Source organism: Dama dama, chromosome 11 (genome assembly GCF_033118175.1).
Source record: "Dama dama isolate Ldn47 chromosome 11, ASM3311817v1, whole genome shotgun sequence".
Taxonomy (NCBI): Eukaryota; Metazoa; Chordata; class Mammalia; order Artiodactyla; family Cervidae; genus Dama; species Dama dama.
The window spans coordinates 71,108,504-71,122,637 of record NC_083691.1 but is presented as its reverse complement, the minus strand read 5'-3'; the positions used below and the strand labels follow the sequence as shown (position 1 = coordinate 71,122,637).

At 36.4% G+C, this 14,134-nt stretch overlaps 1 protein-coding gene across 1 annotated transcript in view; it reads right to left on the bottom strand.

Moving 5' to 3' along the window:
• The window catches only part of NRXN1 (neurexin 1), a 1,175,743-nt gene that overhangs the window by 659,246 nt on the left and 502,363 nt on the right, over positions 1 to 14,134 (bottom strand). The gene's annotated exons all lie outside the window — the stretch shown is intronic.

Below are 14,134 nucleotides of genomic sequence, written 5' to 3'. Positions count from 1 at the left end.
TTTCCAAAAGATGTAAGTCATACTGACTTAAGGATAAATTAGTTATTTATGTGCAGATAACTAATTACAATTTACAAAGACCCTTGAAATTTCACAGCAGCCAACACTGTCAGTTTCTAAATTCATTTATTCATGTATAAAAATAAACTTGTAAAACAGAATAAATAAGCCTGTGTCTAATAAATGCTATAAAGTTAACCAGGTCAAGACAGCTGTTATTTCTTCCAAACCCATGGTAATTGAGCCAATAATGCGGCTGATGAATTTCCTGATAGGATTTGTTAATGAACACTTCACTTTTCAGAGTAAGAGTGCAAGTTCTGGTTTCAGACTCCCTGAGTATGATCTCCAAGACTTGTTTATAGAGAGATAATACTTTACGAGCATGCTTAGTCACTCGGTCGTGTCCGACTCTTTGTGACCCCATGGACTGTAGCCTTCCAGGCCCACCAGGCTCCTCTGGACATACGATTCTCCAGGCAAGAATACTGGTGTGGGTTCTTCCCGACCCAGGGATCAAACCCGTGCCTCTTATGTCTCCTGCGTTGGCAGGCAGGTTCTTTACCACTAGCGCCACCTTGAAAGCCCCAACACTTTTCAAGATGGTTAAAATAATTAAAGAAGAAAATGCATGTGATAAAATCTACCTAAAAGGGATCAATCCAATGCCAAGCACATTGTAAGATCTCAATAATATCAACCACATCAAACTGTATGATAATAAATATCATCATCTCTTTATTATCATCCAGTAGACATAAAGATATGAGTTCTAATTTATTATGAGAAAATGTTCAGAAATTAAGCACACTTATATAATTGGTATATTTTAGATGAATTATGCCAACTAAATATATCATACATTTCAATGCTACTCCTGGTGTTTCAGTTTATCTTTATCTTGAAGAAGGATTATTATAAAGAATACCATATCCCTTATTCCTTGAACATCTATGTATAAAGGTTTAATAAACAACTATTGACAAAAATCCGCCTGCAATGCAGGAGACCTGGGTTCAATCCCTGGGTTGGGAAGATCCTCTAGAGGAGGGCATGGCAACCCACTCCAGTATTCTTGTCTGGAGAAACCCCATGGACAGAGGAGCCTGGTGGGTTATAGTCCATGGGGTTGCAAAGAGTTGGACACGACTGAATGACTAAGCACAGCACATTGACAGCAAAAGAGAAATGAACTAAAGCTATAATGAAAAGGAATTAGATTAATTCTTAATATACTTCCTTGAAAAGAGAAAGAACTATTTATTAACCCTCGGGAAAGTTGATATAAGGTTGATTTCTCTGAGAATCTTTAAAAGTGAAAGTAAATGTTACTCAGTCGTGTCTGACTCTTCATGACCCCATGGACTATACAGTCCATGGAATTATCCAGGCCAGCATACTTGAGTGGGCAGCCTTTCCCTTTTCCAGGGATCTTCCCAACCCAGGGATCAAACCTAGGTCTTCTGCACTGCAGGCAGATTCTTTAACAGCTGAGCCACAAGGGAGTCTTTAAAATTGGATAAAATGCTTTCCATGGCAGATTTTCTAAGTTTTATCACCTCTCATCGTGATTTTCAAGCTACCTAAGCCTATTTTTTGATCATTTTTCCTGATGATTTATATTTTAATATGTGGAGATTCTACTGACATTAATCAGGAATGAGTATTTTCTGACCCAAATGATGCAGATGATAATACTGATCAATGCTAACACATCACCATAAAATAGAATTATAGCAATGGAATTGGATGTTTTTGACATGAGCAAGTGTGTGTAAGTGGGGTATATTGTTTCATGAGTCCCATACATCAGCTTCCAGAAAGTTGAAAAAATGTAGGGTTAGGGCAATTCTAGGTGAGAATTTCAGTGAGAGACTTAAAATCTCATGAGTGAATTGGGTGCCCTGGTGATTCAGGAAGGTTCAGGGAGATGGAGAAGAAACGTTAGGATTCCCTAGATCATAATACTTAGGGATAGCCATGCACTATGCCCTCCCACCCAAAATGGGAAAATAAATCTCCACCAGATTGTCTGCTCAATGCAGGCAAAAACCACTGATCAGCAACAAGATCAGTGGTTGGCATGGAGCAGATATTCAATAAACACTTGCTGAGAGTTGAATAATATTCTTTCTTCATTTTTTAAAACCTACTTCACATATTATTAATAACAATATTTACAACTATAGTTAAAAAATAACAGAATGTGGTATTATGGACCCATATCATAACCTAGCTATAATTTTTAGCCAATTTCCCTTGAAAAATGTGAAAACTTACATACACGTTCAGTTACAAATGGTAAGCTGACCTATCACCTTCAAACTAATTTTATGGGGTAGAAACTACTTTCATAGTAAAAACACCTGAGTTAAAATTCTCCAGTAGTGAAATAATTTTTCTAGAAGAACTATCTTGAGCACAATTCTTTTTTTTCCTTCTCATTTCACATATTTTGAAAGGCAACTCTAGAAGACAGAAGAGTGATATTGGATAGGCAGGCTGATGACTCTCAGATCTATACAACTGCTTCATCTGACCCAAATTTCATAAGCACTATACTTTTCTAAGGTTAGACTTACTCTTAAAATGCACTGAATATAGTTCAGCTATAATAATAATGAGTAGCCAGTAAGCATTCCAAATCTTTTATTTTTTTGCTTCCTTCTGAGATCGTATGGTTTTCAATCTACAAATTATTATTCATATGTTTTTCTTATTCATGTTTAAAGTTGTAATCATTTAATAGTTTCAACTTTCAACAAATCTCCATACACTTTATCTTCTTAAAAATTGTTGATGTTTTTACACACTTATTTGGATCGTCTTATAGAATCAATATTTTTGGAGGGATACTGATCTTAAGTTTTTCTGAAGAGTAATTTGAAATGTTGAATTTCACGTCCCTGCTTCATGAAATGATAACATAAGCCCCAAAGAAATAGAGACATATTTATAGTTTGCTTTAGCTGCCACATAATTTCCATACATTGCTATGAGATGATCTTTTTACTTTCTTCCAACATTTGTTAGAATTTTTAAAATGTCACTCAGAAATAAGCAAGAATAAGAGTAATACATTTGTGTTTTTATGTTTAGGCTTGAAATTTGAGGTGGACAGTCACTGAATATTTTATTTGATCTTGATAATAATCTTAAAAAGGCAGGGAAAATAAATGGGCTAAAAGACGAAAATTTGGTAGTCTGGATAGACTCAGTTTAAGCATAAAGCTTTTACTTAAGTCAGGCTGCCTAACCTCTCTCTGTCTCAGTTTCTTAATTTATAAATCAGACCCCCACAAAGGAAGGGAATGTCAAATCCATAAATCTTTGAGCATTTTTCCCTCAGTCTCTGCAATTTGGGGCAGAGGTAAAAGATGCCCCATTGCTCCTTCTCTTTGTTTGGATTTCCTGGTTGTGATTTTGATGCCAAGATATTGTTCCCTATTCTGAGCTGTATCAAACTCTAGTCAGTTCAGTCGCTCAGTCGTGTCCGACTCTTTGCAACCCCATGGACTGCAGCACGCCAGACCTCCCTGTCCATCACCAACTCCCAGAGCCTACTCAAACTCATATTCATCATGTCAGTGATGCCATCCAACCATCTCATCCTCTGTTGTCCCCTTCTCCTCCCACCTTCAATCTTTCCCAGCATGAGGGTCTTTTCTAGTGAGTCAGTTCTTCTCATCAGGTGGCCAAAGTATTGGAGTTTCAGCTTCAGCATCAGTCCTTCCAATGATATTCAGGACTGATTTCCTTTAGGATGGACTGGTTGGATCTCCTTGTGGTCCAAGGGACTCTCAAGAGTCTTCTCCAACACCACAGTTCCAAAGCACCAATTCTTCGGTGCTCAGCTTTCTTTATAGTCCAACTCTCACATACATACATGACTACTGGAAAAACCACAGCTTTGACTAGATGGACCTTTGTTGGCAAAGTAATGTCTCTGCTTTTTAATATGCTGTCTAGGTTGGTCAAACTCTAATCCATTAGTAAAGAGAATGTTCACTACATCTTTAGGTACACAGACATGCCTCAAGAATTCTATCTAATGTTTGTACAGATGATGTTGAAAATATTGGCTGATACATAAATCTCTTTCCACATGAGGATATGTGCATGAAATAAGCAGATCAGTAAAATATGTTTGCCACTCAAATTATACTTTTGCTGTTGTTGTTATAAATATGTTTTAGTTTAAAAATCTTAATGGGGCTCAAATTAATTAACAGGCATTGATCAAGGCTTTTCATATGTTAACTATCAGAGTAGTAGGGGTTGTGAAATGAGCACTATAGTCAGAGTCAAAGTTCTATGCAGAGATCTAGACTCTGACAGAGCCCTCTTTGAAAGAACAAGCATGACTCCTTTTAATCTAAGTTTTGTTTTCTCTCTTTAAATTTTAGAAACAATCACAAGTGCAGTTTAAGAATCTGATTCTCAAGTCAGATTTCAGACAGAATTCCAGCCCACCTTCTTGCAATCTTGTAACTTTATGGAAGCTCTTCAACCGTTAAGAGACTCAATATTATCTGTAAAATGGTATAATAATATCTACCACATTAGGGTTATTGTAAAAAATGAATAGTAGCTCAATTAATGTGCTAAGAACAGGGCCTGGCACAGAGCAAGTACTAAAATAAATAGTAGCTGCTCTTATTTATGTGGTTGTTATCATTATGAATAAGAGTATTATCATTCTTACATTGAATTAATGGAGTTGTACAATCTAAGTGTAATAACAAGAGTAACAGTTAATAAGACACATGGTAGATGACTGGTCAGTGCATTAAAGCAATTAATAGAGTTGTAACCAGCAGGATCAAAGAGATTAAAGCAGATTAGGGCTTTCTTTTTTATTCTGATAGTCCTATTGTAAAGTACACCAAAGGCTTTCTTTAGAGATGGGGTTTCTCAGCCAGGAAGTTTACACAGGAAACTGATGATCCTGGGAGTTTCACTTCCGCTCATAAAAAGGAGTTTTAGGCATCAAACTACCACCACCGCCACCAGCACCACCATCTCCACTTCAAGAAGAATCAGTTCAGATTTATGGAGGGTTTACTTTCTGCCAGGCCATGTTATGAAATGCGTGGACATATTATGTTTACTCCTCAGAAGTGTCCTAGGAGATAGGGAACATTATACAATTTTATCAATAAATGTTTAGAGGTACAGAGCTCATTGAATGTTTTTCATCATGACCATGTCTAATACTCTGTGTTCAAATATCTAAAGACATTAATTTCAAACTTTGTTTTGTCTCAGCAGGAAATTTCACTTAGTTTTTGATAGTTGCGAAGTAAGAGATTCACAATCAAATAGCCATTTGCCACCATGCAAAGGGATGATTACATGGATTAGTCTAAAAAAAAACAAAACAAAATAATACTTCTCCTTTCATTTGTCCTGATTAAAATATCTTTAAATGAATCAAATATCACAATTAAGTAGAGGGATTTTTTTCATGTGACTATAAAATGTCTCTTCAAGCCCAGTATAGGCAGAGGGGCTTATTTCTCTATTTCTATGACTATACTGTGGTTTTTAAACAGTTATGTCTTCTAGGATATAATATATATAAGTATATATACATATATAGACACACAGTCCTCCTTCAATAGCTGCAGGGGATTGGTTCCAGAATACTCCTCCCTTACCCCATATCAAAATCCACAGATGTTCAAGTCTCTTATGGCATAGTATTTGCATATAACCTATATACATCCTCCCATATACTTTAAATCATCTCTAGACTACTTATAATACCTAATAGAATGTAAAGGATATGTAAATAGTTGCCAGTGCATGGCAAATTTAAGTTTTTATTTTTGGAACTTTCTGGTATTTTTTTCCCTGAATATTTTTCATCTTTGGTTAGTTGAATCTGTGGGTACAGAACCCATGGATAGGGATGACTGAATATATTCTAAAAGTCCAGGAGGTTTAAGAATTAATCTGAGACTGTTTCAGTTTTACTTTTTGTTTGTTCATTTTAAACACACTTAATATTTTTACTCTATTAAGAAAAAGAATATTTCCAACACCCAAAGTTAATTCTTCTTGTCTCCTACCTGTGATCTGTCCATGCACCATCTACTTATAACAATGTGCCCATTTCAAAATACAACCAAGAGTTAGCCAGTAAGTGAACAAACAGTATAAGGACCACTCAGGCGACTAAGGAGAAACTGTTATTTGTTTTGCCAAGACCTAGATAAGAAACAGTTAGGAAAAGGACATGAACTGCATCACAAGTTTCATCCCTAACATTAACTTATTTATTATTTTGAAATGATGTTTCAATCTCTGCACTTTCAGTTTAATCAGATAAGTACTTGTTAGGCAAGGTATTGAAGAAGATGTAGTTTAATCACTTCCCTTTGCACACCCTCAGTCCAATAAATCTCGGACCACTGAGAATAAAGCAGTTTAATTTCTCTTAAATATCTGCCACACACACACACACACATATATAGGTGATGTGTAAACTATATGTGAATGCATACACACACAGAGCATATACATTCCACAATGTAAATGTGTTTAAATGTAATACACATTAAATCTGCTATCACTGATGTCCAGAAAAAATATATACATATATTAAAATAGATTGTACATCTCTAATAGACAAGTAGACATTATGTATGTATGAAAGTGAAAGTTGCTCAATAGTGTCCAACTCTTTGCAACCCCATGGACTATACAGCCCATGGAATTCTCTAGGCCAGAATACTGGAGTGGAGAGCTGTTTCCTTCTCCAGGGAATTTTGCCAACCCAGGGATCAAACCCAGGTCTTGTGCATTGCAGGCGGATTCTTTACCAGCTGAGCCACAATGGAAGCCCAAGGGAAGCCCATGATGTATATGATGTATATATACCACATATACATCAAAATAAACATACATACATTTATATGCATTAAATAATTTTAATTTATATTAGGATAAATATTTAATATAATAATCCATATTAAATGCAAATATTTTGTATATTAAATACAAGTATTTAATAATTTCAGAAATTAGAGAGTCCTCAGCTAAAATATACAAATAGTCTTACTCAAGGTCTTGGGTCAAAATGTCTTGGCCTAAAAACAAATTTTAGCACTTATAATCCATACATTTAGCACATTCCAAAAGAAGGGTAAAGCACCCCCCTTAAAAAAAAAAAAAAAAAAAAAACCTTACAATTAAGATTAAAAAAAAAAAAACAGGCTCCCCTCAGTGTTCCTGCCAGCAGGAAGAGATAATTATAAAGATAGAGTAAAGGCAAGGGGTGTGATGATCACATTTTTTTGATGATTGTACTCATTATTGTCCTATCGTCTACCTGAGATCAAGTTTCTTACGCTTTAGTTGCTTTCTCATAACCAAACCCTAGCACAGAACTTGCTTAAAATATAAAAGGTTTTAAGAAAATGTTTGTTGATCTTAACTGATCAAGGGATTAATAGGATTTTAGCTTTTCTGAGAATGTCACACCATAGAAGTTTTCATCTAAAATCTGAATACATCCATTGAGGCAGATACACAGCCAGGGGCCGGGACACGTGTATTTGGAGTGGATCAGAGAAAGGGTAGCAGACGGCAAGGAAAGTGTAGGAGATGTACAAGCCCTGTACAGAGTAGCTCTGTACCTCTTTAAAAACAGGACTTCACATTGAGGAAACTCAGTCTTAAGAAGAGTTACATAAAGCATTTTGAAAGATAAAACAGGTTTGAGGGGGTAGGAATTACTGTTTTTTTTTTTTTTTCCCATTTTCTAATCCTATTTAGAGATGATATGCCCATAAAATGTTTGACTAAATCAAAACTCCTCACACCAAAATAAATATTTTATAATAATAATAATAATATAATTATGAAACATGAAAATAGATTCCAATAACGTCATTTCTCAATAAAGGCATATGAAAAATCTACCTGTCAATGCAGAAGACACAGTTTTAATCCCTGATCCAGAAAGATACCACATGTTGAGGAGCAACTAAGCCTGTGCACCGCAACTATTGAGCCTGTGCTCTAGAACCTCGGAACCACAACTGCTGAACCCACATGACCTGGAACCTGTGCTCCCACAACAAGAGAAGCCACTGCAACTAAAGAGTAGACCTTGCTCTCCGCAATTAGAGAAAAGGCCACACAGCAACAAAGACCCAGCATAGCCAAAAATAAACATATTAAACTAAATTAAAAAAAAAAAAAAGAAATCCCGAATTTTATTAGAAAGAATAAAAAACAGAATGGTGAAGAAAATTTTTAAAAGGCATATGACTTATTTAAATTGAAATAAAAAATTAGATGAAATATAGATAAAAAATATTTTGTTTAAGCAATGTAAGGAAAGAAACCTTTTTTTTTTTTTTTTGCTTAGTTCCAAATAAGCATCACCAAATACATCTTATTCATAAAAAGAAGGAAAAGAAAAATCCTCTTGCTTTGTCCTTCCATCATTCCATCATCAGTGAACTACCTCAATTTGGTAGACGACAGTGGGAGCCATCTGTACAAGTTAGCCATAGGAGTTAAAAGAGGACCTAAAAGACTGTGATGTCCCTGGGTTAACAGCTCTATTTAATGAAGCTTTTAGTGGCATATGGGTGTGTGGCAAAATAACTCCATTAAATGTGGAAAGAGTTCCATTAAATAGGCATGTCTCCTTTACTCAAAATATTCAGTAACTCAGTAATGTCTTTGGGAAAAAAAAATATATGTATATATCAAAAATGAAGTACAATAGTGAGTAATATGAGATTTGACATGCTGACTCAAAAAAAAAAAAAAAGTGAAAACTAGATCGATCCTCTATTTCAGATGAGTAAACTGAGGTATCCTAGAGGAAGAAACGGTAACCCACTCCAGGATTCTTGCCAGGAAAATCCCAAGGACAGAGGAGCCCAGCGGTCTACAGTTCATGGGGTCACAGAGTCAGACGCAACTGAGTGACTGAGCATTCACACAGGCAAACTGAGGGCTCAGAAAAACCCAGGGACTGTTCCCGTCGGCATTAAGCTCTGATCATGAGCAACGATTGGCAACTTCGGTGTTCAGGGCTCTTTCAAAAACCTCTGCTAAAAATAAATAAATAAATAGAACAACAAACCATTTCTCCCATAGGCGCAGGCTCATCAGAGGCCCTTGAGCAATTACAAATGAAGAGCAGCTGTCTTCTCAGCAACATGGCAGAAAGGGAACCGTAACTGATTTAAAGGCAATTCTAACTTTAAAACTGCATTAGCTTCACAATAAGGTGCTGCTCAAATATAAAAATAAAAGTCCTGAGGGGAAAACATCTTGCAGTTATTTCCCCTACTAATGGAATTTAGAAAGACACTGAAAAAGTTAACTAGAAACAATAAACTTGCAATGTTTACTGTTATTTTGCAACTAAGTGATGAAGATATTTTCAACCTCAGTCTTTCATGAGGTTGCAGAATGTAACACACCGTAAATTAGGGTTTAAAGCTTCTATTCCAAGCCAGCAGATGCTGCTAATAAGAGCAATGCATGTCTGCTTTATCCAAAAGACTTTTTTAATCGTCTGCCAGTCTCAATGAGAAGAATGTAGACACATCCCACCCCCCCCCCCACCCCCCGTTCCCCACCAAGGGAAACTATCTTCCCATCAACCAAAAATGGTAGCTTCAAACTGATAATAATAAGATCCTGGCACCAAATGTTATGTGTAGATTAACCAACTCACGCTCTTTTGCATCTCTATCCTCTTGAACTCAGTGAATCTCCCTCTATCGTTTAATTTTACATTTTTCTGAGGGGGGTGGCCATTAGTATGTAATGTACCATTTAGTATATGTTCACTGCATTCCTGAATACCATTTATTATACACAGTCTGTCCTTTCTCCACTGTCTCACGGTGACATTGCGTGCCAGTGTTTTGGATACGCCAAAGCTTCAACATTTCCATCTACTATCATTTTTTGATTGTATTCATCACTTTTTAGCTTAGAAAGTCCTCCATCAAGAGAGACTTGATAAATGCATTTTCATTTTAAATAGTTATTGCTTAATTTTATACATTTGTGTATAACATTTTCTTTTTGCAAATATCTGTCTTCTCGTTTAAGGTGAAAATCCAAACTGAATCCCCAAACCCAAATAGTAGATCTTTATATGAACCAGCACAACTGTTAAATAATTCTCTTTCTGCTGATTTGTACAGCTTACCTACTACACATTAAATGCTTATATTTACAAGGTTCCATTCCTAGAATTTTATTTGTTTTATTGATCTCTTTCATTTTTTCTTAATCCAGTTCCACTTCATTTAACTATCATAGCTTTATAATATGCTAATATAATTCATGCCCCTCCTACAAAGCCATTTACATTAATTATTCTCATAATATTTATATATTGTATCATACAGAGGTTCTTGTTTTCTGCATCAATAAAATAAATATATGTAACAGAATTATTGAAGCTTTCTAAAAGGTAGCAAGTCAAAGCTGGTGGCAAATTACTTATTCAAACTCACTTAAAGAGACTTGACTAGTAAGAGGAAATTACATCTTGCTTAGAATTACATACCTGTTATTATGTTTATTTGTAAAGTTATTATTCATAAGTGATTATAATAATTTTGAGTTGAACACATCAGTGAATCTGGCCTCATGCCAGGAAATTACATTATTTGTTAGCTAGAGGGTAGATATACAACTCCAGAGAGAAAATCAGAAAAAAGAAACAGTGAATGTAGTTATAAGCACACTAATTCTTTTCCAACAGTCATAAGGTTCTGGTATGAAGAGTGTGTTGTAAGCCTATCAAGGATGTTTGGAGGACGACCAGGTGAATGAGTATCAATGCAGGAGAAGGCAAAGCGCCCTCTGACTCCACTTTAATGTGGCGCTCTTCAAGAAGCAAGCCACTTGTTCAAAGACACACAGTTAGAAAGTGTGGAGCCAGTAAGCAGAGGACAAGGGAGAATCTTAATGCTTGTCTCCATAACCAGGAATATATGCTTTTTTCTTTGTTTTGTTTTCTTTCCATGGGACTGTTTTTACGGTAGTTAAATTCCCTTCGGCAATAAAAACTGTGAGACTCAACTAAGCCTCCTGAATTTCAACAGCTAGTCATCTAATTTATGATTACTCAAGTTGTATGAGTCCCCTTTTTGGCCCTGGCTGCCAGCTTTTACTTCTTGATCACACCCCTACCTGAGAAACCTCAAATAAAACAGAGTAAGCTGACATTTAAGGCAGCCAAAGCTGTTGTTTTTAGCACCTGAGATGAAAAGATTATGCAAAGTAGACTTGTTCCTGAGAAATTCTGTGCAAATCTCTTCCGTAATTTTAACAATATCTGATGAAGGCAATGCATTGCATGATATATAGGTACGGATATAGATTCATATGGCTATAGATTCCAGACCTGCTCTGCTACTTAACAAGTTACACTGTCTTGGGCAAGTTCCTTAGTCTCTCCAAAGTAGTTTTCCTCTTTATCACGCAAGGTTAATACTCATTTTATAGTGTTCTTTAAGCACATAGTGGAGAAGGAAATGGCAACCCACTCCAGTACTCTTGCTTGGAAAATCCCATGAACGGAGAAGCCTGGTAGGCTACAGTCCATGGGGTCGCAGAGTTGGACAAAACTGAGCGATTTCACTTCACTTCACTACTAAGTGTTTGGTTGTGGGCGCTGAGTAAATAAAGAGTAGCTATTATTGTTACTAGTACGGTGTCGTGTAAGATCTTAGAAGTTATGACTTTAAATTTCTAGAGGGGCATGCTTGTCATTTAAAAAAATAAGTGCTACTTCTCTAAAAAGCAAAGAAGCATTCTGTGAAGTAATTCAGTTCAGTTCAGTTCAGTTGCTCAGTCGTGTCCGACTCTTTGCGACCCCATGAATCGCAATTAACCACCCTCAAATCTCATTTTAATGCATACTTCCCAGGGCTTTCCTGGTGGTTCAGTGGTTAAGACGCCACATTTCCACTGCCGGGGCACATGTTCGACCACTGGGCAGGGAACTAAGAACTAAGATACACATGGCTGGGCCAAAATATAGAAAAAAGAATAAATATTTCCCAAATTTCTACCTCTATTTCTTATCTCCCATGAATATACATTTTGAGAGCTTTCCTCTACTAAACAAATAGTATTTATTAGGAAATGTTTGATTTTTAAAAAAAAATTGTCAATGAAAAACATGCCAGCCTCTGTAATCCCACTAAATTGATCAAATGATAGCCTATGCAAATAGTTATTTTATTTAGCTTGCGCTAAGCATGAGTAGTGGAGAAGGAAATGGCAACCCACTCCAGTGTTCTTGCCTGGAGAGTCCCAGGGATGGGGGAGCCCGGTGGGCTGCCGTCTATGCGGTCGCACAGAGTCGGACACCACTGAAGCGACTTAGCAGCAGCAGCAAGCATGAGTAAGTATGTAACCTTTTCCGGGTGTATTGAAATATTAAGCATATGCAATCACTCTTCATTTCTAATTTTAAAGACACTAAAAAGTATACATTTGTGTCTCTTTTTCTGTTCTGCGTAATTCAAGTCAATGTATGACAAAAACCACTACAATATTGTAAAGTAATTAGCCTCGAACTAATGAAAATAAATAAATAAATGAAATAAACTGCACGCTAAAAAAAAAAAAAAAAGTATACAGACCCCAGGTTGGGAACAGTGATTTTTTTCAATTATGACTGCTAAGTATGGGGGTATTTCTTCTTAACGCCTTCTTTAATTATTTCCTTTGGAAGATCCCGAGTGCTTCAAATGTCAGATGGGTTGTGGCTTTTGCCAAGGGTTGCTTAGTTAACTGTTTATTTAATGAATGGGGTTTTATGTGCTGCTGAATTTCTCATGGCACATGTTAGGAAATTTTTGGCAGCATTTAAATTGGAGAACTGAGAAACATATTGGCTCTACGGAAGCTCAATCAGTTCCCAGGCAGAGTAGCACTTTTGCCAAGAAAAATTCACTAAAATAAAAAATACAAAGACCAAACTCACACATAACCCAAGGAAAACTGACTTTGGTGTGGAGGATTAAACAAATTCTGGATCCAAGTGTCTCAGGTGGCCCATGAATGGAAGAGGGGAAATGCTTCACATTTATGGGGGAGAAATAGGAATGGAATCTCCTCACTTTGAAGGATGACAGTATGCTTAAATTTCTTGATTGCTTGGAAAATTCATTATTTGCTAAGGAAAAAAAAAGATGAAGTCATGTAATTTCTCACATGTTCCCTCCTTAAGCAGATCCATTTAAACCTATGTTTATGTTATTGAAAGATGTATTAGTCGCTCAGTCGTGTTCTGACTCTTTAAGACCCTATGGATTGTAGCCTGCCAGGCTCCTGTGTCCATGGAATTTTTTAGGCAAGAATACTGAAGTGGGTTGCCATTTCCTACTCCAGGGGATCTATCTGAGCCAGGCATCAGACCTGGTTCTCCTACACTGCAAGTAGATTCTTTACCATCTGAGATATCAACCCCTGGAGAATATACTTGAAAGATATACTCATCTTACTCATTTTGATGAAAGACTGATCAATAATTGATTTTTTTTTTAAACTGTGCATCCTAGAACAAATATCCATATGGTGGAATTTTTTAAATGATTCAGCCAGGTTTCTAGACATTGTATAAGCACTGCCTACCAGATACGTTTCCTCTAAGGACTTGGAGCAGGAAGATGCCCTGAAATGTCACCTGGGTTCTGGAAAGTCCCAAATCCACTAAAAGATACTTTTTTTTTTTTTTTTTTTTACTCAACTATACTACAAAATGAGTATACAACTATAATACTTCAGAATGAGGAGGGAAGAAGAGTTTTTTTTAAACAAACACTAGTTTGAGAAAAAAAAGAGAATGTAAGTATCTTTCAGCAACTTAAGATGAACAGCACCAGCCTACAAATTATTACTCTAAGCACGTGCTGAGGCTTATGTGTAATAAAGGCTTGCTGCAGTCATCTCCGCCCACACAGCTCTGATGTCAGCTCTCCTTCAATCTTCTGCACTCGCCAGCCCAGCGCCCAATCCCTTTCCCTCTCTGGGAGAAAATTTTTCTGAGTCAGCCCGGCTCTCTCTTTGTCTACTGGTTTGCTGAAGGCTCCCTACATTCTTCAGCAACCAGAAGTCTGGCTTCTTACCT